Source organism: Paralichthys olivaceus, chromosome 1 (genome assembly GCF_024713975.1).
Source record: "Paralichthys olivaceus isolate ysfri-2021 chromosome 1, ASM2471397v2, whole genome shotgun sequence".
Classification (NCBI taxonomy): domain Eukaryota; kingdom Metazoa; phylum Chordata; class Actinopteri; order Pleuronectiformes; family Paralichthyidae; genus Paralichthys; species Paralichthys olivaceus.
Window position 1 is genome coordinate 4,225,123 of NC_091093.1, and position 27,320 is coordinate 4,252,442.

General features: G+C 41.5%; 1 protein-coding gene across 5 annotated transcripts in view; it reads left to right on the plus strand.

Moving 5' to 3' along the window:
* Positions 1-27,320, plus strand: part of znf536 (zinc finger protein 536) — a 214,707-nt gene that overhangs the window by 45,842 nt on the left and 141,545 nt on the right. The window lies entirely within an intron of this gene.

A 27,320-nucleotide genomic window follows, 5' to 3' on the forward strand; every position in this document is an offset into this window, starting at 1 on the left:
CATGGATTGTGGATTTTCTGCTTGGCTTAGCTGTACAGAGTTTTAACCATCAGCTTTATGTGGTAACAGGCAAAGTGGCCCCTGCACACTGCACACTCAGAGCCTCACAGCCTCCTATGAAAAACTCCAAATTTCTCATTGTTCCTCAGCAGATATGACCTAGACGTGATCATGGATAATATGTAAGTCATTAAATTCCCATTTTCTTTTTTTATGACAACATGTTTCTAGACTGCTGTTTATGGAGGTATTCATGGGTTTAATATTTCAGACCCAACCTGAAATAAATAAATCTCATAGGCTACTTATTTTCCTGAAGCTCAGCCTCAGTTCCTTGTCACAGCAAAGCTCCAGTTAGAGGTTCACGCTTGTTCTCGCCCTCGCCTTATAACACACCTGATGCCACATACGCTCAAGTCGATTCCACTTGGATATTGAACGCACTGACCTGAGACCTGTGGTTGTAAAACAAGATCTGACCGTGCCTGAATAGACTTCGGGGGACTTCAGGTGTCTGTGTTTAATAAATTCTCATTACATCCACTTGCCCAAGTCACACTTTAATATTCTCTTAAAGCATTTCCAAATTTTCCATCCTGACTGTCACAACTTGACACCAGTTTAACCTTATATTATTTTGTTACAGGCCCCCCCCTCCATGTCCCCCTATGAAAAAAAACACATGTTTTTTAAACACATCCATGCATCTGCAGCTGCTTAAGCTCATCACATTCCTAAATTGTGAATAACCACAGCAGCCTTAGTGAGAGTGGAAAGAAAAAAAATACAAGATATAACCTCAATTAAGACCACCCACGTTAATTTAGCTGACCGCTGTGAAATTCTTACATCTAGAAAAGACTAAGACAGCAAATTTGTGCTTAATGGGTTCAAGGAATTTGCCACTGATCCTTTCGCGTCCATCTACTCAACAAAAAATGTAATCAGTCGCATATTTGAGCATGTGAGAATAGAAAAAGACCCTCTTCCACTCTGTGACTACATACCTGGCACAAGGGAGGGCAGGAGCAGTTAAAGAAAACTGGAGAAAAGAGCAGAGAGTGTGCACAGGGCCATAAAACGGATAGTTTAACCATTGATCGAGAGCAGTGGTGGAAATGGCAGCTGTAAATCAATTTTATCTTGGAGCAGCTAAAGAGTGTTTTCTAATGAGGTTAATGCCACATAATGGCTAAATTTCTCTGCTTAAAAGATGCCCTCAAGGTGGTCGCGAGAGATAGATGTCGCCATGGAAAGTTTAACACCTCACCATTCCACACCAAGCAGAGGGATGCCTTCATGTTTCAGGGAGTTTGCATCTTAAATAATGTTAAAGCTTTATTCGCAAGGTTTCAGTATATCATCCACCTTTGTCAGGACAGCTGTTTGATCGATAGATAGATCTATCTGTAACAGTTTTTAAATTTTTTTAATTTGAACATTTCAATCTGTGTTGTCCACATCCAATATGAGGAGTTCCTTCCTAATCATTACCACCACTAATAAATTCTGTGCCATTTCCACATTTCCCAAAAAGCATAGCAGCGCTGGGTAGCAAACAGGAAATGGCCAGGTGCTGAAAAGACACAAGCACTAATAGATTACAAATCAAATTGACCTCTGGAAAATAGTCATGTTTATGAAATCTGTTGTGTTATGGGAGATGAAACCTTCAAGTCTTGCGTCCATATACACACGCAGATTGCACTAGGGTTAAGCTAAATTGGGTTTATAAAGGGCAATGTGGATTATTCTTTCAGAGGCCAAGTCCTTTTTATGGTCAACCATCTCTCTATTTTCCAAGAATTATCCATGTCTGGGTCATGGTGGCAACTGGCTAATCAAGTACCTTGTCTTGATCTGGCCTGGGGATCTGGAATGTGGTTGCACCTGCACCCATTGTGGATGTTGAAGCTCCTGCACTGCTTCTAAAGGAACAGAAGGTCTCCACTCCTCACCACTGTAAAAAATGGGCTTAAAATGTTGTGTTTTAATGGGGAACATTTCCTATAATTTAGTTAATCAAGTGTCCCTGCAGGTGTGATGTCATCTGAATGGAAAAAAGAGATGCAACTGAAACTGGATGGAGACCTTGTCACATACAAATTCATTTTGATTATATACACAATATTTGAACTGTTTTTTATAACTGTGTTTATTATTTTTACATTCAGATAGAACGAAGTCACTCTCCCTCTGTGTGTCTGTTTTGTGATTTGGTAGCCCGCTCAGACACATGTGCATGTGAGTCAGCCTCTTTGAAAATATCAGCCCTCTCCAACTTTGTAAGGAGACAAAGTCACCACCAACATAGGAATGTGAAATCGCTATGACAAGGTCCTACATGGTGCGTTCAGGTGAAAGTAACTTTCCAAAATGTTTCTCCATCAACAAAACCATATTCTTTGGCTTAAAAGCTCCAACATGAAAATAAATTAGACCAGAGTCAATATTGGTCTGGGTTTTCTGAGATAGAGCCCTGCATAAGGCTCCAATTTGACTTGGCTTCTCCTTAATGAGTAAGTTGATGGGTACATAATGTTACATGACTGTTTTCATTAAGAGACTAGCTACAGTAGGCAGGATATCATTTGTCAATAATATTTGCCAAATTTGTTCGGCAAATGTTGCTATCACATACTATCAGCAGTGCTGTGGAGCATATCACGGCAATGCTAGCATGGACTAACGGCTGTGTCAGAATCCTCTTTGTTTGGCGTTCTATACAAAGGGTAATTTTATTCAGATGTGCTTTCTGTTGTGTGTTTAGGCCACACGTTCATTGGGCTTCAAAACACCTGAGAACACAAAGGCAGTGGGCAGTTTTGGCTAAGGGGAGGCTGTGAGTTTGGCCTTCAAAGCATTTGATATTGTCCAAGATTCTGGTGCAACATCTAGGGGCAGTTAAGATTGCTTTATAACCTTTAAAGGGTTTAAACTCTGGATATCAGATCCACAAACGTGTGTAGTCATAGGTTTGCTATGCCTTTGTTTATTAAATGTTTTTTTGTGTGATTTCATTAGACACAAATCCAGACAAAAGCATACCAGTCTGAACAGTTTTGGAACTAAATGAACACAAATTCAATAATAATTACAATAAGATATTATTCTTTGTCAAACCACATCTTCAGTTTTACTGTCTTGCCTCCTGAAAGTGCTTCTCGATCGTGGTTTGTCCAGCAGAAGTGGATGATACTGGCACAACTGGTATGTGCAGGGATTCCCAATGTTCCCAGTATAAAGATCTATCACAAGCTAGCTCACTAGCATGTCAGCAGATGCAGACATGTTGAAATATTAGATTACACTAATTACATTAGATAGTAATGGAAGCAGAAGGAATCCTCTTTGTCTTCTTTTTAGAGAGATTGAGGAGTCTCTAAGCTGTAAACTAGACTCCACCATAATATTGTTGATGGAAAGCAGCTCACAATCAGCAAGTGTCGTTTTTGTGATGCAGAGACACTGTGCAGCTTTGCATTACAGGGGAAGCTTGGATAAGACTGCTGAATAGGCTTTATGAATTATGAACATTAAGGAATTCTAAATCATATCCATCAAACTGATGGTGGATGTAGAACTGATGCAGGCTATTAAAGAAATTTGATTTAGTCCAACACTGACCATATACTGTGCATCACTCTAACCATATTGTATTCACTCACTACCAACAGTTGAAAGGCAAACCATTAAAACAGACAGAGGATATGTAGACACATACTTAAAATAATGCGATCATAGAGAACAGTGCCTTTAAACCACTCTCAGTGTGTGTGTGTGTGTGTGTGTGTGTGTGTGAAAAATTTGAGTACAACCAGCGTGCAGCATGAAACTTAAGGAAAGTTCATCTCCACAGACCTCTAGCATTGATCACTGGGGCCCTAAAGCTATTATCATGATCTAATTAGGTTTAACATAAGTCTGTGTCACGGCCCGGTGCAAGGCTGCCTTGTCCCCAATTCCACACTTTCACAGCATCCCTATTTAAAAATAGCACACATGTGCCACACATACATGCAGCGAATACTAATGCTTTTCTTTTCCCTTTATTTTACTGGTACTGATATCTGCTTTAATGTCAGACAGAGGTCTAAACTGGGGGAAATTATGTAATTCAGGAGGCGATGAATGAGCGTGGGGTTATTCTCCTTGGTCTCTCTTCTCATGTGGATGTAGGTGTTAGTACTCCGACATCTGGTCAAAGAGAATTGAATGTAATTTGTGTAAAAATAAACTATAACCACTGATTTTAAAATGATAGACTGAAAGAATCTTGCTCTATGCATTGCACATAACTGTTGCACCATGCAATTATGATGATCTGGCTTTCACGACGTATATTGTTTGAATCAGCAGTTACTTTAAAAAGAGCCTGTGGGTATATCGTACATTTTACAGTATAATGTCTGAATCCTGCTGTGTCAAACCAACTTTGGAGCTTTAATCCACTTTGTCTTTATTTATATATATATATATTTATTGTTTCAATGTTCACAGTGATTTTTATTTGTAGAAATGTAGGAAGCTTGTTGCTTTGACCCCACTCTGCATGTCAAAGTGTCTTAGTTTAAGATAGTGAATCCCAATAACCTCTGATGGTTGTGCTGTGAGTGTGTGTGTGTGAATGGGTTAATGGCACATAGTGTAAAGCGCTATGAGTAGTCCATAAGACTAAAGGGTTGTATAAGTGCAGTCCATTTGCCATTTACCATATCTGTTTTCTGTTGAGAAAATGACTCGCACGTCTCACAATTCTGATGTAATTGGACACTAAACTGACTTTCAGCTGGTCCTCCTCCCATCTGCTCTCTCTGTATTCGTTTGAGCTATGAGTCGCAGATGATCTGAATTCCCAAGGCTCAAAAAGCATAGAAGGTGAAACATGCAGCCAGTGACCTAATAAGAAGACCTTTGAAGCATGCTCATTAATAATGCTGTCCAAAAATATTCTGTAATAGAATATACTATATTTAATTTGTTTTATGTACCTTATATCTGGGCTGTGCTACTTTTAATACAGCCGTGAATTACCTACTCTGACACCTTATTCATTTTCGACATGATTAGCGGCAGTGGTGTGCATGGCTGCCGCAGTTGGTGGCTGTGGCCCACTGCACACACTCATGGGTTCAGGATGCCATCACACAGGTGTAATTGAATGAGCCACCCACCCATCCACCCAACAACAAGAACATTAAAGCTTACACACAGTCTGAGTACTTTGTGGCCTCTTGGCCTCTTCACAAAGCAACTTTTTTTGCCGTGTTGTAAAATCTCGGTGTACACTACAGCCTTATTATTTCAGGGCCAGTTTGAGGAACCATGCTTCAGTCCCCATATAAGGGAAAGCAAGTCCACAGAAAAATAGTGTGAAGAGGACTCCCCTCCCCTCCTTTGCTCCTGTGTCGCTGTTATTATGAATAGTAGCAGTAACAGAGAAAAGCATATACTCCATTCGAAGCTGTTCATGGTTTTTGAAGGACCACTCTCAACTCCCCTCGCCCTCCGCCCACCACCACCCCAGTCTTTTGATTGATATGTGAAATCCGTCTCTCCCCGCAGCTCTAAAGGCAGTCCCTGTGTGTGTCTGAAAGGTGCTCATTGTTGAGTGGAGACCACTTTGTCAAGAAACAATCCTGTTCCCAAGGAAGCTGAGAATGTCTTAAAAAAGATACAGGCCCTTATTGTGTACATTGGGGAACTTTAATTTTGTGTGTGAGGTCATTTTAATCCTGATGAATTTTTATAGTAGCGGTTGTAGTTCAATGGCTGGTTGCTCTAATGCTCTAAAGAAGGAGCAAAATAAAGGAAGAATGGCAAAGAATGAAATACCCACCCACAGGCCCAGTGAACAATCCTAAACTTAAAGTGTCACAGAGAGTGAGGAGGACGGGTAGAGGCCTTTGTTGATGGACACATTGGGATGTATTTAAGTTCTACAAAAGGGGATTCCCTGAATGGAGGCTTGATTTTTGCTACAAGGTTTAAAATGCCCAGTCTAAGGATAGATTGGCATGGGATAAAGTTTGTGTAGGGTAATCTCTTTGGCTACAGAGGCTGATGCAAGTTGAACCACCCAAGACATTGCCTCTGAACTTGTGCCAAGAAGGAAAGGCAACAAACTCCTTAGACAGACATGCATCAATGGCACTACTAATGATATGATTGAGCATTCCTGATTGGGGTATTGATTGTTTTCAACTGCATTTTATTACATTTGACCTGGGCAAACCTTAACAATTCAAGATTTGTTATGTCAGAGACTTTCTTTATGATAATAGACCCCTAAGCCTTCTTCTTTTGTGCAAACTAATGGTCTTATTTGAGCAGCAGTTTGTCTTTTCATCTAGGCTGCGTGGCTGCTTTGTTGGTGGCTCACCCTCTGCCCTCTTGTAGCTTCAGACTGGATACAAGCCTATTAGACAAACGAGTTGAAATGTAAACACCAAGAAGCTGAAAATGGGATCTTTTGAATTGGGTAAAGTTACCAGGATTTTCTACATTTCAGCAAATTAAAGCACTACATAAACACACAGTTTGTTTTATTTTTCTTGCTTTCTTTAAAATGGTGCACGCTTGCATCACCATGGCGGCTAAATGGAAACTGGATCTTGTTTGAGCGACGGCAGAGTGAGACCAAACAGCGTGATTCATAATGGTTATTTATGTACCATGTAGCTGAGACTCAGCAGGGGGCAAAGGCATGGCTTTACTAAGTACATCTCTTTCTGCTTAGTTTCTCCTCAGTTGGGCTCGTGGCCTGTCTTTCTGGTACATATTTCTCATATGGACACCGAAAATACATCATCTTGATGTTTTTGATCATTCCCCAAAATAACGAGTGTAGGAGTCTGCTATTCTCGAGCAAATAAATTAGGTGCATTCAAGTAAGTTTCACTGGTGCGTCGTGTCTGAGGCAGACAGATACGTATACTGTAGCTTGGGTTAGCATTGGCAAAAGATCTTCTTAATTCCTCCAAATTCCAGCCGCTAGCAAACATAGAAATAAACACACCAGTGCTCTGAAATACAGCAGCTCGAGAAAGACTTGCTCCCCTCATCTCTTTCCTCTAACTGCCCTTTTATCTTTCTCTAACTTTCCCCCCTCCCTCTGTTCTGAGATGCAGAGATCCAAGTGCGCGATGGTGCATTACTAAGGACACCTGCTCTGTTGATGTGGCCAGGCAGATTGACTGTGTGTGTGCCTGTGTATGTGTGTGTGTGTGTGTCTGTGTCTGTGTGCACGCACGCATGCTTTTATTCATTCATCAATTTTTAGGCTGAGACTGGGACCAAACCTATCAAAATTGTTCTGAAGTCAATCTGTCCATTTCTGCCTCAAATTATGCATAATGGTCTTTTAATTTTGTGCCATGCAACTAGCTGAAACAGTGTCCTTCTCGATGTTTGGCCCCAGAAAAAAGGGAAGAAACTCAAACCGTGTGGTGATAGAGCAGTTAAAAAGAGAAATAGTTAACCATGATCAAAACACAGAGAAAAGAATGCATTCAATTCCATCCGATCCTCATATATCATTAATTTAGATCATCTTAAAACTTTTCATAATGAGAAATATATATGAGACATTTATATAGTACAGTGAGCAGACACTGTTCTGTCTGTGAAATCAGAGTTTTGGAGGCTTCACCCTCTGCAACGTCCCTGAGACACATGCACTGACCTTTGTATTCCTCAACTTGTCATTTCATTAGTTCCTCAAAAAAAGAGAGAGAAAGTCCTCTTTCCAGAGGGGAAAATGAGCAGAGGAAGGGGAGTTCAAAGCGGAGGAGTGCACAATATGTTCTGTTACATTATACTGTACTTTCTCTTTTGCTGAAAGGAGAAAAAGAGGGGAAGAGATGGAGGCAATCGGGGAACGAAAAGAAATACTTGCCACTTTATTATTGACATTTGAATGAGTTCTGTTCACATCCTCTCCTTAACCCCCACCCTGTGCCTCCCGCTGCACCCCCACTGAAATACAAAAAAAATCTTATTCACTTTGTATGTAGGTCACATTACAGTGGTGTCTAGCTATTGGACATGGGCTTAGATAACTGTTTGTCGAGTATTAAATGCTTTCGCTGCCTCAGCAGCCTCTGCCACTGGTATTTCTCACACAGCTGTGCAACTGAAAGGAGGCAGCGCTGCAGCAAAAATCATGTCACACACACACACACGCACACATACAGACACAAGCTTTCAACTTCTGATGCTTTTTGTGTATACTTAAAAAAAAAACTTGTTTGCATAAAACATTTACTTTTCTCATATAAAACTGCCTTATGTGAAGTTGAAAACCCGGTTTGAAAGTGAGTTAAAAGCACCGTCTGTAAATGAGGCCCGCGCTGGTGAATAGGAGGTAAACCCATTGACCTGAGGTGCTAACTCAAGCAGATGAATCTTTGCTTTTCTTTTCTCTTATCCCCGTTTGCTTTGGGTGACCTTGCACACCAGCCCTGATGCAGTGTGTTCCCATAGCACCGGCCAAAAGGTTTAGATAGGCTCCAGCATGGCCAACGCTTTCCTCTAAAAACACCCCCGATGTTTTTTGACCCTTATCTCCTCAGTTGTACATTTGCTGCTCACTACATTAACCGCAACCCCCAAAAAAATGGTCGTCTCTTAGTCAGAAGGAAATTGCACCTGCTTTTATAGCAGCAGGATCCAGGCGAGGAGTGAAGTGTTCACTTAGAACAGAAAGGCAGGAGACAAGAGGGGCACCTCGCTGCTGTGCAGTTTTGCCCTCTGTTGTCTTTGCATGAAATGAAAGATGCAAGAAGTGTGTGTTTATATGTGTGGGGTTTTGTGTATTATCCTCCTTTCCCTCTGTCCTTTGTATGAAATGAGCCCAGATGGTGATTGATTTTTCAAGTGCTGACATCCCTGCTTGAGAAGGACCCCTCCTTTCCACACGCACACACACGCACACCGCACACACACACAAACACACACAAAGACACGCACACATACCCTTCTTTGTGCCGAGCAAGTGAGGCGCACTAACATCTCGGTGCCATCATCATCTTTGTGACTGCCAGCAACCACCATTGATTGACAAAAGTATGCATGCAAACAAACAGACGCACACACGCATGCACACACACATACATGCAAGGACATCCACTCATAGTCATCCAAACACACTAGCAGAGAGCAAGAGGTCATTTTCTATCTGACGACACTTGCAGAAATTTAAACACAGTCAAAATGAAATATTCAAAATCATACCTAAAATCTGTCTTGACTTGAACACTGTTGAAACTGTCTGCTGGAAAAATCATTTAGTCAATTAACGGAACATTAATCAATTAAATAATCATTAATTCCAGATTCTGAAACTAAAAATTATTTTATCCTTTTAAAATCACTGTACATCTTATTTTTGGGGTTTTAGACTGTTGCCTTGGCAATACAAGCAATTTGAAAGTATCACCCTGGGCTCTGGGAAACTGTTATTGGCAATTTTTGTGCTACTTTCTGACATTTTTAGATCACTTTGACTTAACAGTTTAAATTGATTAATTCAAGCGATGACATTTAATACAAGAACATTTCAGATTCTATATTTCAGGAAGACAAACAGAGAAACATGTGAGTTTTCGGTGCTAGATATTTACAGTGGTGGCATTTAAATGTAGATGTGTACAAGCTAGTTGAATTGAGTTAAATGAAACAAAAAGCAGGTGTGAAAACAGTCATAAATACAGTACATGAACTTATGAAAGAAAAAAACTAACAACAAAAGATAACAATAAAGAATCTTTCCTGGGAAAACACAGAGATGCAGAGCGATGGTAGGCAGGGGCAGGGTAGAGTGACAGAGAGCTGTATGCCACAGCAGCCCTATTGAGTTAAAGTGGCTGTGTGGCTAAATGATGTCATTGGCTAACTAGGCGTTCTCAGGCCATTGCCTCTGTTTGCGTGACTAAATACATACAATTAAGGCCTCGGCACTTCTCAATCTCTGTGAACTCATTGTTATCCCCGGGTTCAAGTGCACTGATAATGGGGGCCAGAGGAAAACAGGCGTAGCAGTGAGAGAGACAGAGAGCTGGTGGGTAAAATAGACATCTCATTAATAGTGGCATTCTCTTTCACCCCAACAGCGCTACTAAAGCCTTGCTCACTCATCTGTCCCCTTTTTCTGCCTGTTTTCTTTTTTTCCTATGGCTCTTTCTCTCTTTGTCTCACTTCTTTTTTTTTTTTTTTTTTTACCTTTTTCAGTTTCACATTAATTTTACATCGTTCTTTCCACCCCCTCTGTTGCTGTGTCTCTTACCACTCTCCTCCTTTGTTTTGTGACAATGCTTTGTATACACAGTGTTTGTTCCCATACACTGGGTGGCTTTTACGTAGGGGCAGAGTATGACACACACCATTTACTATTGTAGCCAGCTCCACATAGTGGATGGACTGCTTCCACCAATCATTTGACAGGTTGCTGTGATGCTTGTAGGGACACAGGACGAGGAAGAAATTGTTTCCTCCGAAGCCCGTTGAGATTTGTTTCCACTTTGTTTTGGACTTCAGAGTCTGCGTCTCTTAGAGCTATGAGCCTTGTTGAAAGTGAGAAACAGCTTTATCACCCTTTTTCCGACAAATAAAAAAAAAACACAAAAAAATATGAAATCCTTCAAATATCGCAATTGACCCTTAGTGTTGCCCAGCTACAACAGTGGAGGTCACATTGTAGACCCCCTCCCATGACAAGCACACACACACATACCCTCACACATACACACACATACCCCCCCCCCCCCCCCACACACACACACACGGACACACACACACACACAAGCCAGATCAAGTGTAATCGTCTAATGCGAGACTTCCCTGATGGCCTCAACGTTTGACAGTGATGCCCTCAAGTCTCAGAGAAAACTCTGTAACTGGAGAACAATCGCTTCTGTCTGTCTTGAGTAACTGGATCACCACGTCGTCCTCCCTGCCCACAGGCGTGCACACACACACACACACACACACACACAATCACACACACACACACACACACACATCCTTTAGTGTGTACGGTAAAAATTCCGTTGCGAAGGCCACAGCTTGTGGCGAAGTGAGCCCCTCTCTCCCACAGATATCTCTGCTCCTGAAGACACTGAAACACCTTGTTTTCATACCCGGCTTTTTTCTGTAAAGCTTGTACGTAACATACGTGCTCACAAATGCCATTGTTACTGTGACTACAGCTGAGTTTATCCCTGATCAGACAGCCTCTGGTCAAGGGGCATCACATTTCTGACACGCGCTATAAGCAGGTAACCTATCACAAAAAGTGGGCCAGCTGACCAATCAGAGTGGGTTTCGCCTTTTTGGGAGGTGGGCCAAAAGCTTAAACGGAGCGTGTCAGAAAGAAGATGCTAAGAGGTGGTGGAGCAGTGATTGCTATGAGACAAATAGTGGTTGGTGTAAATATTACAGCATCTAGTAGACCCCTAAATTAAAATGATGAACCTTTAAATGGCCAAGCAGCATGTCTGGTTTCCATCGTGTGGACATCATTGTTAAATAATGTCACTTTGCAAATAGAGTCAGGTCTCCACAGCTTGAGATTTTACCTGAACCACGGACTCACACTCACAATCTTAGTTACTTGCTTACAGAGTATAACGCAAACACACTGGTATTCTTTCAGTAAAAGGCACACACGCAGATTTACAGACACAACAAGCTGCAGAGGTACAGAGGTAAACTCACACACAGAAAACAACGAGCATGCACAAGTGTGTATGACAAGAGGTGTGTTTGCGTGGGGGGGTTGGTGGGTTGGGGGTGCGTTCTCCTCCAGTCGTCAGTGGGGCGTGGTGACGGCAGCCTAGGTAAATGGATCTTATTTAGCAGCGCGTCAACACGTGTAAGGGGGCTTACGGCTCATTACTCTGGGCCCTGATCCTCTCTGTTCACCCACTGATGGATGGCAAGGGCAGCTGGGAGGAGGTGCAGGTGGGGGGCAGAAGAAGGAGAGCAAAATGGACATCGGGCCTACCCTCCTTTCTCCCTCTATCCCTCTTTGCCCTCTTGCTTTTATGCCTCCCCCTCTGACTTTGCTGCATCTACTTTTTTTTTCTTTGAATGTAATTTTCATATAATAAATGAATACATTTATCTTTTCTATATGCATCTGACACGCTCATGCTCACTGAAGAGTAAATCACCAGCAGTTCATGGAAGCTCCTCCATTTACAGATCTAAACATGCCGTGGGTCTTTCCTGATAAAAATCTCTTACATTCTGTAGAAGTAACTTTAAAAATTTCTTTTTTTTTATCTGACTTTAGCTGATTTACCTTCCTCTCCTGTCAGTTTTATTGATCTGAGGGGTGACTGCACAGCTTGGTGTTTTTTAATCAGATTGTTAACCCCCCCCACCTTCTCTCTGCCCTATCATTTATTTAATTTATTGCCACCAGCTGTATTAGTGGAACTGTTCAGATTAATCAGATATTTTACCAAATCGGAACAAAGTGTCAAAAATACAAACAAACATGCATTCAAGGACATTTTGGTTTGAGAACGATGTGCAATAGGGACAATGACACGGTAGAAAGAGCACGAGCGTAATAAAATAAATGATGGCTGGATTCCATTTCGCTGCTTACTGTGAATGCTGCCTATAGTGTGACACTATCATGAATGCTGGTACACTTAAATACATTATTAATGTTATTAGCACCTCTTCTGTGACAACTAGGACTCCATTTACACCTTGCATTAAAATGTGAATCCATATCCAGATTGTATCTCAATATGATGTCATTATTCCTGTTATTAATGTGTGTCGCTAGTGTCCACATACGGATCTGATTGGGATATGTTAGTTCAATAAACCTCACGCTACATACACCTCTTGTTTGTGCAGGTCCACATAAAAATAACAAAAGAAGAAGAAGAGCTTTCTGTGACTCTGTGTTAATCAAGTTGAAACCAATCAAAGAGTTGACTAGCTTGGCTGCTAACTGCCTAGCTGCTCTTACCTGTCTGAATTGGAACAGTCGGATATGATAATGTATTTCAGTCCACATAATTGTTGACTGTGGATTTTCAACACAACTGCATTTGAACTCGTGTTTCATGTGGTCACAATGTGTCCCTGACCCCCTCTGGAGGTGGTTTGGCCGATCACAACCCATCCTCATTGCGTCTCAAGTGCAGTTGCAGCCATGCTTTCATGTGGTCAAGCTCCATCGAATTACAAATCACCCAAAATGCATTTTATTGGTTTGAATGGGCTGTATGAGAAGTCAAATCCTGTGCTGTGGAAAAGGCCTGTTAATGCATGTGGATTCAGCTTCCAAACTCTCCACTCAGTTTCAAACCAGTCTTCTGCATGTGCTGAACTTTTAAACTGTTACATTGGCTCCCTGACACTTAATTGTTACCAGCACACAAACCTGCGCTGTAATCATCTCTGCCATGACATATAGCCACCCATACACACACACACACGCACACACGCGCACACACACACACACACATGCGTACTGTATACTGCTTCCAAAGCTCTCAGTCAAGTCCCTCTCTATAAGCTTGTAGAGCATTCCTCTCATTCATGGAAGCAGGGCCCTCCTAGTGAAGCGCTTAATTGGCTGCAGATTGCTCTTTAACCTCAGGGTTACACCACACACACACACACACATGCACAAACACAGCGTGCACAAATAGACAGAAGCAAATACACACACACACACACACACACACACATACACACACACACACCACTTATGCAGGCTGTTAACGTCTTAAGGGAAATGGAGTGTGGTTTTTACAACTCATTGGGGAGGTCAAAGGTCAGCAGATTTGTAACACACAATCCCCAAGGATCTGTCAGTCAAGGCAAAGATGCCATGATGACTACCACACACAAACACAGAATATCTCTCTCTCTCACACACACACACACACACACACACACACACACACACACACACACACACACACACATACAGTATATTTGGATGCTAACTCTGTCCCCCTGCTTGTGTCTGCTTTTCATTTTTTTCCTTATGTCTCTTCACTGATCTGAAAGTTTCTTCTTGTTGGGGAAGACTGGTCCAACATGCAGGACTGAATGAGACACAGTCGACATGACTTTAGATTTGGTTCAGTCAGCTTTGGTCTTGAGAGTCACCTCTGTGCTTTTGGCCCATGTGAAACATCTCAGTCCCAGAGCTATCCATTTTAGCCCTCTGCCCATCCGGGCTGGCTGAGACAGTTCAGTCCTTGAGTTTGCTGCCCATGTGTGACTGCCTGCCTGCCCTACTGGGACAACAGTACTCCTCCACAAAACAGACGCTCAGACTGTCATTGAGATTAAACTCCGGCTCGAGACAAAGAGGCCTCTTTTGGTTTTACCAGTGTTAGAAGAATTTTGAATAAACAAATGCAGCTTAAAGCTTCGCACATATTATAACATTTTGCATTTGTGTAATACAATTGAAATGTAGATGACATTTATGACATATGTCATAATTTGAAATACAATTTAGATATTTTTCTTTGAGACATTTCTTTGTTTTATGCATGCGTGGGTGTGTTAGTCGCTTCTCTCAGTACTCCCTATTGTTTTTATGGTACACAGTGAATATGTTTTTCTCCATGAATCACTCCTCTCAAAAAATATTTAAGATCTGTGTGTTTCTCTCTCAAATTAGCTTCTTATCTCAGTGCATGTAGGATTTTACTGCTATTACAGCATTGATGTGTTTGATGGGAAAGAATAAGCAGGAGAAATTGAAAGTAACACCAATGGAAATTAAAGTGAGAGGAGGAAGATGGAATATTCTGCAAAGTGAAAATGAACTTAATCGTCATTCAGGCCGTATAACAAAAGGAAACAGGACAATGAAAGTGCAGCTGAACTCAAGCTGCAAATCAGTGACATCTGATACAAATAATGTAATGTGTGTAAATGCAACTCTGGGATTTATCATTTGAAACAATGAGTCAGTTGAGATTTAAATGTTCTCTCTGCTGTAAAAAGCAAAATTAATTTTTTAATGATGAAACATTTAAGAATGTTTTTAATAAAGTGACATAGGAACCTAGTAGCAACTCAGTCATACCAGCCCGCCCTGCCTTTGTACAGGCATATGAATGATTGAGCTACTGTAGCAACAGTGGGAGATCATATTACAGACGCCATTTTGTTAGCTCCCCCTGCAATATTTCATATCTCCACCAGTTGTTTACAAGATATATTCCAAACAAGAAGATGGTGATGCATATATTTATAAACGTGTGTGTAAGTGTGTTCGTGCATGTGTGAGCGTGCATGCGTGTGTGTGTGTGTGTGTACACAGCCAGGGTGGCATGCTCAGAGTTAATGCCACAAATTGTTGTTAGATGCAGGTCTCCCTCTGCCATGCGTTTTGGACAGGAAGGCAACGTGATTGGCTTTGTTCAGTCTTCCTGGCAGCCGACACCAGCTGACATCTGTTCCCTCCTAACCACTCAGACTTATCTCCATCAGGGAACATGTGCGCGTACACACACACACGCACACACACACACACGGTCAGGCACACATGAGAACAGGCACATGCACATACTGATTCACACTCATACACACACACATGCACACAGTCACACTTATGCTCATGAGGGAGAAGACAAAAAAGACAGGGGGCACGCAGACCCTGTATACGCTTAAATAACCACTCACTTTTACACACTCATTCAACAAATGCTAAAAAAACAGACTTAAATAAATCAAGACAAAAACAAAATGATGTGCTCATAAACTAAACTGACACACACAACCACTCACAGGATAGATATATGGAAAGCATGCATGGTTTATCATATGTACTAAGTTGTATTGTATTGAAATGATTAAGAAAAAACTACACTGGTATTGTAAATGCGCGGAGAAAGTGACTGATTTGCTTATGCATTCGGGACTGATTGTGGCGGCACTGCAAATCTTATTGCACTGCTAATTTATATTATTGGCAGCTGAGTCCCTGGAACGTAGGCCTGGGCGTATATCTTAGACATGTGGAATCTGAAGGCTGAGTGGCACAGACACTCTGGGTAGACAAATAAAGAATTTCAGTCAGTTTTGCCTCTCTTAAGCAAATAACCGTCTGCAAAACTGGCCGGTGTATAAAAGACTGCCTTTCTTTTCCTCTGAGATGAGAAGATGAAAAAAAAAAAGACGCAAAAGAGAGAAAAAAGGACAGAGGTCTGCAGAGTGAGAGGGGGAGGCTGTTTGAAATTAGCCCTCCACTCTGGGGTCCTGGGAAATGAACGTGACACGTCCAGATTTTGTGTTTTTGTTGCAATTACAAGAAAACACCAGATGAATTCTTTGCGAGCCATGTGTGCTGGTTTGTGTATGCATCAGTGTGTATGTGTGCATGTGGCGAGTGTGCACACATATGGATGTGTGTGCGTGTTTGTGTGTGTATGTGTGAGCAGGTGGCGGGCATATTTGAAGATGACAGTAGGGGTCTGACCCATGCCAGGCCCAATAAAGCAGCCTTGTGATGGAGCTTATGTGACACACTATCCCTAGGGCTCTGAGGTCTTTCTCTCTCTCTCTCACACACGTGCACAGCACACAAACTCACAAGCACTCACACACACGCAGCGCCTCACTTCCCGAGTGGTGCTCCCCGTCAGATCGCGAAGGCTGCACTCGTTGCTGCGGGTGCATGCGAAGTCTGTGTGTGGTCTAATGACGACACGCTGTACAGTCAGCACTAGTGCTAACGCTATTGATCCAAGTTGTCACCTCTGCATTTTATACACCAACTCATATTTCCAGTTGTAGCAACCACCCACATCTGTTTTGAAATGTTTTGAATGCTGCTCGGACTTGTAAAGTTGAGGTGAATGCTGTGCGTCACACTAAACAAGAAAACCACAGCACAATACACAAAAGACTCACATGCATAATCATACAGTAATGAAATTTGAAAACCCCATCTCTGAAAGGTTTAAGCAGACTCATAGTATTAGTTCCCTGTTCAGAAATATTGTAGCTTCATTTGACTGAGAGAGTATTAAGTATGCACTTTTTCTTTTATATGTATCAATTATAATATTGGATATGAAAGAGGTCTCATCTGTGAACACATGCTAGCCTCACGGTAACCTTTTTAAATCACCAATCTGCTCCCTTTTAAGCTCTGAAACATCCCCTTGATTTTATACTTTTACCAGAGTTTAAAGTATAAAACTATTTTGCAACACTTTAGGTTTAGAAATGGTCCTCCAAGGGCTGTCTGTGAATACAGCCACAAGGGTAACACGACAAAGGGAATTCAATTCAATTGTGTTTGTAAAGCACCAAATCATTATATGCATTATCTCAAGGCACTTAAAATAAAAGGTCAAGACCTTAAAAATCAGAAGAAGTCAGAATTATAGATCCACTTGACGGTAATGCTGTGAGCCAGGTACAACTTTCTCTGAGACAGAGAAGAGAACAGGTTGGATGTTACCTGTCAGACAGACAAAAATCCATCTCATCTCACAACTCACAGCATACGTTCTCTCTGATGCTCTGCCTGCTGTTGGAGACTGAAGCATCTTGTGCTTTATTTTATCAGACAAGGACAGAGGAGCGTTTGTTTGTGAGTGTGGGGTTATAATATAAAGAGAGGCCTTGACAATTTGAGGGGGATGACTTAAGCTACTTCTTATTTAACACAAAAAGAAAAAACCCATCCATGCTTTTAACAGCAGAAACAAGTACAGGTTATCGACAACGACAAGCTTCACGGCACTGAAATCGTCCATCTCAGTGACTAATGACCTTTTAATGGCTCCTGAAGACAGGATGTTTTCAGTCCTTGTGCTTGAGGACCTTAGTGCTGCTTGATCACAGCTTTCTCTTAGACTAAGGCACTGGGTAGAAGTTGTTCTTTTCATACCTGTTAAACAGGATGTTCTGTATCTCCATTAACAACCATGTGTCACCTTTGTCTCGTCTGGTGTCCCTCATTTTGAGAATATTTCTTTTTTTCATAGTCACAGTGGTTGAGTTCTTTGTTACGCTGATGACACACATGTGTTATAGCCACTGATCCTGGCACGCTGACCTCACTGCCTATTTGATGTGAAAAACTGAATGGCACAAAATCTTTTGTAGCTCAATACGAGCAAAAGAAAAATTGTGCTACTGGATTCCCAGCTCATTAAAAAAATGTTTCCCTTTTGTTGGAAACAAGAATGTTGATAAATACTTTTTGGTACTGTGGTAGTCAGCATATGTTTTAAACCTGCTCTTATAAAATAATTCATACATGAGTGTTAAGTAATTTAGATCAGAATTTGTCAATTTCTTTGCTTCTACCCTCGTAATCTGTGTCTGTTTTGTGTTCTTTATTATTTTTTTTCAAATGGTTGAATTTTGGTGATCTCATGCTCTTACTTCATTTCACTTTTCAAGTTCAAGTTGGACTTCGAAAACCACATCTTGAGTTTAACATAACATGCAGCTGAGAGACTTTATATACTTGTACTTTGTTTGTATCCAACCAGGGAGGTACTTTAGTTTAAAAAAAAAAAAAAAAAATTTAGAGAAGCAATGAAGAAGACAACAACAGCCGGACCAGGCAGAGAACGCTAAGAGGTAACAATTAAATCAAAGTTTCTACATTCATATGTACAACTTTTAACGACTGGCGGTGATGTTGCCCTTATTTCAATCTAAATCCACAAAAATAAAGAAAAGACACTTGGTACAATTTCATTCGATTTCCTCTCCCTTTTGTTTTATTTTTCAAATGAATACAATAATTCATTGAAATAACAAAAAAATAAAATAAATTTTTGATATCTGCATAAAGTCTTCTGCAGCATGTCAAGTCTTTTTTTGTGACCAATCAATCATCTTTAATGTTTTTGTTCAATAGATCAGCTGTGCAGTGTGAGTATTCATGTATTAATTTTAGGATTACACATTTAGAATCACACATTGTAGTGTAGTAAGCTCAAGGTAAAAAAAAGTATAAATGTCTATCAGTCTCTCTGCAGGCCAAAGAAAAAGTGTGAACTAACAAGTGTCCAGCAGCTTGTAACACAAAGGGCCATCTACACATGTTATTCAAGAGAAGCAGTGGAACCTGGCCAGGCATCGCCATAAAAAAGAGCGAGAGGGGGGAGAGTGAATGAGCCATGCTCTATAGTGATTTGCCATTTATAATTGGCCCGCAATGGTAGATGGTGGCTGGCAAGGATTTTTTTTTTTTTAAAAACACAATCTGTGCCTGCGGTCGCGGCGATGCATCGCTAATGACAGAAAGCCAGAGTGGTGCGGAAGCTCAGCAGCGTTTGGTGGCTATGAGGCCAGTACACGCAAATATGTTCACAAACACATCTCAGATAAATGATGTTTCGTGGTAACAGATCATAAAACTGTGGGTTATTTTTTATTTTAAGTGCTTATTTTCACAAGTGCTAGAGCTAAAGCTTCTTGATCACTGCCACGCTTGCTCTTTTGTAAATTTCATATTCAAATGTTTGTATAAAATGTGACGGTCCTGCTCCACATAGTTACACCCACTCTCACTGGGAGTTACACATTACAATACTAGAGCAGATGGGGGGGGGGCACAAAAAACACATCTTATCCAAAAGGAATGGGAGACACTCAGACCCAGTCAGTTATTTGTAATTATGCCCAATTCAAAATGTGCTCGACCCCAACAGACGCATGATACACTTCTATTTGATAAGCATCTGTGGTGGAAAGCTGCAGGAACAACACGTTTCTTCAAAGAAAAAAAATCTGTCATTTATAATAAATTTATTGAATTTTATGATCACTAGCAAAAAACAAATCAGACCAGAGCGTATGAAGTGGATAATAATAATGACAATATGAGCCTGCATAGCTAGTAAAGACAAATTACTTAGTTGAGGATACGTGAATTACATTCACCATCAAAAGAAACCAATGTTGATGGACAGTGATCTCCAGTGTCTTAGTTGACCTAGCTACCCCACCTACTCCAGCTCTCTAATAACATCACATTCTTTTAGACTATGCTCCTGACAAACAACAGTCATAATGCCCATGGCATCTGGATGGCTTTGTTTATTGAAGGTGAACATACTGTTTGTTTTTCAGGCATTAACGACAACATACTGATGGTGTTTGGAGAACTGTCAGTAGTGCCTGCCCTATAAAAACATCACAGTGCGCACACTCATCCTATTTTCATCAATCAGTGATTATGAAGCACCATGTGATCTGGGATGAGAGTTTGGATCCATTTGGATATTAGACATACACAGATGCAAAGGCTGCATTAGTCAAACTGGGCCCTACCAAACCTGATTAGAATGTAATGTGGGCCCTGCTTGACTTGCATACAAAGTTGGTTCTTGGTTACGAATAGTAAGTGGACCTGCGACCTCGAGCTGGTGGTTGAGGATCATGTTCAAGGGCACTAGGGCAGTTTTCTTTGAGGCAGAGTGTTCTTCCCTTAATTTCACCACCCACTTTTCCCAGTGTTTCAGTTTGAAGAATCAAATCAGCAACCTTCCACAAAACCTCTTGTCTAATCTCCAGCTTACACCCCCCCTCGCTCTACAGGGGAGGGACGCTCAGGCAGGCAGAACAGGGCCCAGATGCCCAGCCATGGATAAGGATTTTTTTTTGATAGAGCCCCCACCATTACCTCACCCCCATCTCTTCTCATGCCTTCTCCATAAACAATGAAAAGTTAATGAAGAGGTAACTTAATGATGTAATGAATATGGCAGAGCCCAAGGTCAAAGCTGGCTACAGACTGGAGCTGGGCACAGGACGGGGCCAGGTGATAACACATGGTTTTATATGCCTCCCTTTCTTACACACAGACAATCACAGAAACACAGTCTCAGTGTGCATGGAGATCTTAATATTATGTCCCTGGTTTGAATCGTCTGCAGAAATATGCTGTGTTGCCTACATCTGTGCATTTATATCTCATGATGGAGGTGTGTGTGTGTGTGTATGTGTGTGTGCGCATGCACGTGTGTATTTATGTACTTGTGTGTGTCGGAATGGAGGGATAAGGGTGTTTCAAATAGTGTGGGTGGTAAGAGTAGTTGTGCAGCTGTGTGTATTTGTGTGTTTTGCATTCTTTCCTGTATACACAATGCACTTGTGTGTGTGTGTGCTTGGCAGTACAGGGACTTGTTCTGATTTTGGAGCTGGTGATTAAAAATTGAAAAGGTTTGAATGACACAGTTGAGGATTTGGCATAACCAGGTATGATCAATACAACTCTGGTGAATTGCCACTACCCCTACTTGTTGGACTGGAGGGCACTTGAGAATGTTTTTGTGTGTGTTATTGTATTTTTGGGTTACGCATGTTATGACTTTAATGATCAGTAAACCAATTACACTTTAAAAATACATTAATTTTTTTAGCAATGCTTCTACCTTGAGTTAGTAGAACAGTTAGAAAAAGTCCATAGTCTGTCTGACAGTTGCTGGTCTTAAGTGTAGAAGTGATGGAAATCCCAGCCAACATATCAGTGTCATTGACAAAGGGAGCACATGAGTAAAATCAAAAGAAAGAGGGGCCATGACAGGAAAAGGAAAGGTGATAAGAAAGGAGGGAGACCAAGTGAGTTCATAGTGTACAGCTCACCCAGCAGCTAGGTGCTCTCCATCTTCGATCTGTTTGGCCTCCGCTGGGCTAAAGAAGTGCCTGCGCCTCACTTTATCCCCTTATAGCCTCTCACACCACAACATACAGGAGAGGGGAGGAGGAGAGGAGGAGGATAGAGAGGAAGAGAAGTTGAGTGGAACGCTGAGGAATAAAATGCAAGGATCCAGTATGCAAACATTACCTGCAAAAAAACCTTTCAACATTGAAAATATAAATAACTAGCTTTGGTAACTTACACTATAAATGTTTGAGAATGTTAGCTAACTTCTCTAATTATTCCCTGTAACACAAAGCCTTATATTTAGTCTGGTGTAAAATGCATCCCTAGCAGCTCCACTGATAAGAGCTAAAAGATAAATATTCCACCTGCTCACATATTTGCCCTGTGTGGTCACAGGCTCAAGTTTAAGTAAGGTTATACATCACAGGGAGCAGGTGTAGACAGCAGCACTGACATACAGTGTAGACACAGGCATGGGTCAACCACCAGAGCTTCCTTTCAGAATAAAACATCATTTCATAAAGTGCAACTTTTTCTAGTAGCAGTTTAAGGTTTTGTCTCCTCTCTGCCTGAATATTTGAATTTGAGAAAATATCATTTTTTCTTAAAATTTAAAATATTAAAAATCTCGAATTGGACAAACAATTTCTTTTGAGGCGGTCGAGTAATAAACTGGTTAGGGAGCCGTTATTGAAAGTTGACAGACTATTTGAAAGGTCAGATTTTGGTGTAGAGTGAGCACTCGTGTCTTTCATTGTGCTCCTCAAGGTAAAATCATTCTACTCTGTCGACGGTTGCAGACCTGGCACTTGGGCGAGTGAGACGGAGTTAAATAAAAGTCAGGCTCTGAGATTCAGAGATTTGGCCTTCAGGCAAAAAAAAAAAACACTTTTCCATTGTCTTTAGTAGTAATCATGCATTAGCTTGGAGAGATAATTTGGGCTGTTTACTGTCGTATGTAAACATTACTGTCAACCTGTACACAAGCCAAACCTCAATCAAAGTTTTGGCAGTTCAGTAAATGATATGAAAAAAAGAATGAAAAGTCAACCTTAGTGAGGTGTAGCTCTAATTGTATTAATACTTGGAGGAGGTATATGAAGCAAGTTTTTCAGAGATTGTTCATCCTTCTTGAATTTGTCTGTTGGTCCATCTACAGATGCACCAGGGAACAGAGAAAATGAGGTTCACATGTTGTTCATTTGGTGGAAGTAGCACAACAGTGACTTTTTCTGCGGGCAAAGAAAGTTGGCACTTCAGTCCGAGGATTCAATGTCTTGCCCATTGATATAAAACGGCTGAAGTGTGGCCAACCTATCTACTGTAACTCAGTGATCATTGGGTCCGTGTTTACCTGGATATGCATTAAAAAGGAAAGTCGTAGCCAAATGTCAGAAGGATGAAGCTGCTCTACAGCGTGTTAAAGTGTCAACTGCAAGTTGTTTTGTCTTCAATCCTCAAGTCTACGCTGTGTGTTTCTCTTTTTGTTGTAGGTCGTGGTGTGTGAAGTCTTTGTAGACGGCAGTGCCCAAGGCATCAGTCACACAGACCCTCTAACTAACCCTCCATTGAAATCCATGTGTTGAAGTGTTCCGGTGGCTCAGCTGCAGCTGCAGCAGTGAAGCTTTCCTTGCTCACAATCTTTATCGTGACTCTCTCCCTCTCGTTTGTGTTTTTACTGTAAATCTTCTCTATGTGCTAAAAGCAGAATATACTGCCCTTAGCATCCGCAATGGAATCTGTGATCCATCTGATTTGCTGGACTGCAGACATGATAACGCACTGGTACCATAAGGAACTGTAGATATTACATTATTATTATTATTATCATTATTATAAGATAAGAACAGAAGATCTGCTATGAGGGTTTTATGAAGGTCAGAGAACTCCTAACCGGGACTGTTTTGAATATTACATACAATCACATTGGTTGCACTCTCATTTTAAAAACCCATAATGTAGCTTGAATGTGGTTTTAAGACGTATTTATCCTTTGTGTATATCTCACCGCAACGATAAGATAAACATGTGCTTTGTCGTCTGGTTTCAATATAAATTTGTCTTTTGCCAGGCGTCAAACTCTACCGTTGCCATTACATACAGAGGAAGAACAAGACCGATCAGGAGTGCAGGAATGTGAAGCAATGTAGCTCCTAATGTGCTGACAGCTGACACCAGTTCAGCCATCCACTTATAGAATCTGGTTCTTTATAATAACATGGTAAATATTGTGAATTCACAGTGGACTGTGGTCATATGTTCAGCACAGGAGGTCTGCTCTAGAAAATGATAAAATACAACAGCACACTGAACATGTGGCATTTGATTGGACACTCACATTGCACAGTTTGATCTTCAAAGTTCCATTGTTAGCCTGCGAGAAACACCTGTGTATGTTGAGTGCTGTGTTAACTCTGGGTAATTTTGACAATGTGTAAACACGCAATCTCCCCATCAAATTCCATTAAACTCTGCAAGAACACAAACACACACACACTCCAAAAAGAAGCCCCCAAGCAGCGGTATTAAACAAGTGCTCTCATTTGGACATAAATAGTGTGATCGTACTCTCGTAAATCATGCTGAGATTGTACATTTGGCCCAGGAAAAGGCTTCAGGTTCGCACAGACCTTCTGTAAACAGGTTCTCCTCCAGCCTCTCACAACTTCAGCGTGAGTCAGTGGATGTGTGAGACTCTTGTGTTTGTGTGCATATGTGTGTATGTAAGGTTACCGAGGCTTGATCCATTTTAAAAGGAGTCTTGCTGTAATCAAAAACAATAACCGCTCAAAGCATAAACTCTTCCAAAGCCCCCCCCCCCCCTCCCCCCTACGCACTCCCCCACCCTTCCCTTGAAGTATGAAATAATATTCTGTGTGTGGGCCCTGGCCGAATGCTGAGAACGCAAACATTTCACAATAAAGTTGTTTAAATGAAGGCCTTGGCATAGATGGCTGGGAGATAAAGGACATGCTGCGTTAATTACAAGCGCCCGTTAAAATAAACCGCTGGTGTAAAATATGACTCTCTCCCATTCTCGGGGATTTGAACCTATAAAATGTCACAGAGGTGTGTACCTCACATGAGCTGTTTGGAGACCAAACACAACAGCAGCTCTTCTGGTTCATACACTGACAGAGGAAAAAGGGAAGAAAGAGGGGAAAGGGGCAAGATCCACACACAAAAAAAACACGCACACAAAAAACAGAGCTCTACAATCAACAAAGAAAGCAGTGTTTACTCTGCATTTAAAGACTTATGAATTCTTCTCGCCCCCGCCTTGCCTATGCGTGGCATTAACTGAAAGGGAAAATAGCCCAGTTAAGCACTGGGTTTATTATTCTTCAAACTCTTGTCTGAAAAGTAATATGCTTTAACGGCACAGTAAACGTGCTGGTGCTCTCCCCCCTGTATCTGTTTCAGCGGTATGTGTGTGTGTTTAAGTGAGTAAAGTTACATTGCAAAGAGAGGCAGGGAGATGGATTATTTTTCCTGAAGGATGGACTTAAGTTTCTGCTCTTTGCTGCTGGGTGGCCCACTCCTCTTTAGCCGTGTTAACATAAGAATGGAGTGGTGGCCACGGGGTGAGAGCGGGGAAGGAGGGGTGGGGTCGCCGGGTAGCCGGTTTAAATTATTCTGCGCCTCTGCTGCTGCATAGCAGGAGCTGTTGTTATCCACTTAGAACATCAGACAATTTGTTCCTTCTCCCTCTCTCTTCTCTCCCTCTCTCAACCCTGTGGGCGTCTTTATTCTGGACCCTTTGTACCAGTGTTATGTTATAACGCCTGTCCGGGAAAGGATTGAACCACAATCCCTTCCACTCTTAGGCTTCTCCTTATCCTGCATTTTGAATTCATGATAACTGGTGTCGCTTTGAAATCTGCTCCGATTTTAACCCGTTCGAAAGCAAAGTCAAAATCGTATTTTTGTATTTATTTTTTTCCGTACTTGATTTGGCAGGACGATGTGTTTTACCTCAGACTGGGCCATACTAATCAATCCCCTGTTGTAGCGTTAGACTCTGCCCCTGTGAAGATTACCTCAAAAACCTAAATATCAAAATGTTAACTCTGCTCACCGCGGGCTGTCGTCCAAGCTCAGTGACGAGCGCGGTGACGCTTGCAGGCCCAGATGAGGAATGCAGTTATGAGGAGATGTTTGTATACATTCATCCTGTGCCTTGGAAAGCAGCGCTGGTGGTTGAGCACAGCTTAAAGACATCTGGATGCGATGAAATGCCATTTGTCTAAACAATCAAGAGTCTTACCAGAGCCACCCAAAGTGTGCTGTGCTTTTAGTACATACTTGTGCAATGTGCTTCAACAGAAACTGTTATTGACAAATATTTCATTGCGACAGCCTCATGAGATCTCTTTTTCCCCCTTTTACATCATTCCAGCTCTCTGCTATAAACATAAAGCATTTGTGACTGGTGTGTTCTTGAGGATGGATGAGATGCAGTCAAGTTCATTTAAAAAGAGTTGGGGGCTGGAAATGAAGAGAGACATAGAACCACAGATTAAGACTGACACGAATCAGTGAGATTGGAATCTAAATACTTAAGATAATATAATTCTCATTCTTCTAACTGAAAGAAAAGAATTTGAAAAAATGAATAATAACCACTCATATTTCATGGTTGACCAGCAGCCATCGCTTCATCAAAGCATTCCAGAGAATTGGAATTAACTTGTCTTGCAAAAGGTACAATATCAACATGTCAGGATGGATTTTCTGTGCACGCAAACGACCCACAATCACATGATAAACACTCAGACAGAGAATGAGCCATCATGTGTCAAAAGAAATGCCACACCTATAGATTTATATCCTCCTTAATTCCATTTAAACAAATGGTGTGGGCAGTCATGGCAGCTAGTCCTCTGACTATAGCAGTGTGTGTGTGTGTGTGTGTTTGTGTGGGGTGGTAGTGAAGGGGGCAGGCAGACATGACTTGGATAATAAGCGTCATGGAATCTAATCAGATTTCTAAGAGGAATTGATTGTTGTGAGGCAGCCGGTGCAGGAGTGGGGTTGACAATAAGCTGAAATTTAAGTGTTAATTTTTATGCTAATCCTCTGGCATCTCTGTGTGATGCAATTTGGTCCAGCAGCCCCTCGACTTTGCGGCGCAGATATGAAATTGTCCCGTGCACAGAGAAAATGTCAGCTTGCCAGACCCTGAAAGCTTGTAATTTATTAGGTATGTTTCTATTAGTATGTGTCACAGTTGTTAGAGAGCCACATGCGCAGGCAGGCAGCCACACCACCTCGTTCTCTCCCTCCCTTCCTCTCTCATTCCCTTTATCTCACTCTTTCTGTCCCTCTATCCTTAACTTGCCTCTTCCTCTTCTTCCTGTCACCAGCGTCTTCTGCAAGTATTACCGTCCACTTTTTTAGCACACATGCACACACATTCACGCACACAAAGGCACACACCATGCTTGTTCTTAAGATGGTCTCGGCTCAGTGGCTGCTACACTGGGGCCTTAATGTATTATCATATATCGGGTGGTCCTTGCCCCCTGGACAAAAGGCTATTTAATACAATTTAATGACATTCCCAAAGATTGGCGGCGGTGGCGGCGGCTGGGAGGGGGGGGTGTTGGTGGTGGGGAGAGAAGAATTTAAAAAAAAAAAAAAAAAGAAAGGCAGAGGCCCAGATGAAAATAGCATCTGTGTTTTT